The sequence below is a fragment of the Etheostoma spectabile genome, chromosome 9 (genome assembly GCF_008692095.1).
Source record: "Etheostoma spectabile isolate EspeVRDwgs_2016 chromosome 9, UIUC_Espe_1.0, whole genome shotgun sequence".
NCBI classification, from domain to species: domain Eukaryota; kingdom Metazoa; phylum Chordata; class Actinopteri; order Perciformes; family Percidae; genus Etheostoma; species Etheostoma spectabile.
Window position 1 is genome coordinate 8,725,608 of NC_045741.1, and position 3,230 is coordinate 8,728,837.

Here is a 3,230-nt window from a genome sequence, read left to right on the forward strand (position 1 = left end):
CACACACACACACACACACACACACACACACACACACACAGACAAAATGCAAAAGCACTGTCTACACACAAGCATGTTGCTAGTCTCCGTCCTTCTGTCCGTCTCTCATGTGACAGAAAAATATAATGGAAAAATAATGAGGGGAAAAAATACTTGATTAAAAAATTATGGGGCAAGACTAAGTATGTATGCATACTATGCATGTATGCATGATCATATATCAGAATTAGAATCAGCTTAAATGGCCAAGTATGTGTACACATAAACCTTTTTTTACTTACACAGAATACAACTTAAAGGACAGCAAACTGAACAAAGGTAAACATAAACATGTGACTACTATTTACAGATGTAAGTGTGCATATTACAAAGTGTGAACACATACGCATTCACAGTACATGTACATACACATGCAAACATGCCCTATGAAGGTTGTAAACCAAACAATAGTGCAATGGTGCAGAGTTCAAATAGTGCTGGAATAAAATCTAAAATGATGAATATCACAGGTTGCCTATGTACATGAGGTAGGTGGAAATGACAGTATAAACAATGTATGTTTGACAGATATTTACATGTTTACAGTGTACATTTAACACTATAAAAATGTATGATTTACTTGAAAAGTAGATGCTTGGTGTTACAGGGCTATTGCACAGGGACCGTTCCAGACACTGTTGACTGGTTGTACACTGGACTATGTATTTAGCTCTCTAATCTCTTAATGCTAGGTGATACCACATATGTACAAACACAAAGCACACAGGAATTGCAATTGCACCTTTATTTGTTTGTACTCCAAAACATAGGGAAGATTTTATGCGACAAGCATTACAGCGCATGAAGAGAGAGTGCAGAAGATTTCTCTTACTGCAACCTAAGGAGGAATATGATCTGCAGGGAGCTGAAAATGTGGAGGAGTCGGCCTGGCAGAGGAAAGACAAATCTTGCCACTGAATAGACAACCAAGTGTTACATAAAATCGCTCGCTCACTCACACACGCATGCATGCATGTACGCGCACACACACACACACACACACACACACACACACACACACACACACACACACACACACACACACACACACAATAGCACTGTCTACACACAAGCAGTCACACAAGTCTCCATCCTTCTGTCTGTCTCTCTCCTCCTCGGTTTCACACACACGCACGCACACATGCATGCATGCACGCACACACACACACACAAACACACACACACACTTACAGAGTTTTAAAAGATAGGGTGGGAGTGTAAAACATTTGAGCCATGAAATCGTTCTATGGGGAAAGTAAAGTAAGTAAGTGCTGAATGAAAAACATTTTAAGAAAGAAACACCTGTTTTTAATTAGTCTTAAACTAAATCTAAGGAAATTAAATGATTACTCTAAAGACATGCTTCAAAATATCAGTCTTCTAATTTATAGCTGGAGTAACCAAAAATGACTATGATACAATACCATTACATTACTAATATACTTGTACCCACCTATGCTGGACATGCATTTGCAGGTTCTAAGTATAGTTTCTCTTTGTCACTGCACAGCTGGCCACTTGTAGAGTCTGTGCGGTTAGATTTATGTGATTTCAGATAGTTAGAGATATTCTGATACGCTGCCAATTCAACAAGCACCTTGTTTGGAGCATACTGAGGCCCTTTTGTTGTATGATGTAACTCAGAGAGAGTAAATTTAATGTGCTTACAGCAACGTAATTGATCAAGAATTCAGGGTTACACAAAAAGGGCTTTACGGGCCATGAACAAAAACCATTAAAACTTTAGTATGTATAATTGTTTTTAAACCAAGCAATTTCATAATCAAGAAAAGTGTGGGAATACAAGAGAAGAGAAGAATATGGATTGTTTGAAAAGATCTGATATGGATATTTGCCGGCAGGTAACATATTGGGGATTTTAACATCAGGAAATGTATATAATGTACTGTATTTCAAATGTATTTATATATACTGGTGCATTTCTAAATAATTACAAAAGTACAGTAGCTGTGAAAAAAAAAGTTTTTAATAACTTAAATAACACATTTCCTGCACTTCCGGTAAAGAGTAACACAGCTGTAACGCAGTGGTTCTTTATCAAGTCTCCTCTTCCAGTCACACCTGGCAATTATGACACATGTATTTCCCGAATCACGTTATGGTGTAAAAAAAAAAAAAAAAAAAAAAAAAAGGGCACAAAAGAAGCTAATGTCTTGATTGTGACCCTTCCTGGTAAAAGGAATTATGCTTACACGTGAGCTCTTGAAATTACAGTTTATACAGTTCTTTTCCTGTCATCCAGCAGTTAGCACAAACGATGAGTAATTCAAAGCCCTTTTCAAACACGAGGAAGCAGGCCACAAAGGAAGAGTGATGATAAATGTTCGCCCACAAAGTTGATCAGGGATGTGTGACCTTCATGACGCGGCAGCTGCTTGTATTGCAGAACTCCCAGTCAGACACCGTCTTTGTCTCTCTCCGTGTTTGTAGGTGAATAATCGGCAATCTACCGGAAGCGGAAAAATTTCAGAAGCTTTTACGTCACCTAGTAATTAGTCTTTCACATTGTTTGACATGCACAGTCTCCCAGCTCTGCTTGGCATTTTACGCATGTAAATTCAATTCAATTCCAGACAGAAATCTCTTAACAACTATTGGATGGAGTGCCATGACATTTTTACAGACATTCACATTTTCTTTTTTACATTAAGGTCTTTCCTTCCTGCTGCTGTCAGACTTCACAATCAGCACTGCTGCAAGTAAACCACAATGACAAACCAATACCAGGACTGATAACCATGCAATACTGTGACTAATGTGCAATGTTGTAAATACAACTGTTAACTACATATTCACTTTACTCCTAGTTATTTATTAGTTGTTTGTTTATATTTTTAGCTCATTGTCTCCTTAGGTACTTTTTGCACGATGCCTTGCTGTTGCGAATTTGAATTGTGAATTTCCTCGTAATAAAGAATTTTGAGTCTTGGATCTTTTTCCAGAGAATGATGCCTGATGACTAAGGTGATCCACAGATTTTTCCTCTAGCGCCACAATCACAATTAGGGGTGGCAGTAGCTCAGTCCGTGGGGAGTTGGGTCTGGAACCGGACGGGTCGCTGGTTCTAGTCCCTGTACGCACCAAAGAACGGAGTGTGGATTGGTAGCTGGAGAGATGCCACTTCACCTCCTGGGCACTGATAAGTGCCCTAGAGTAAGGCACCATACCCC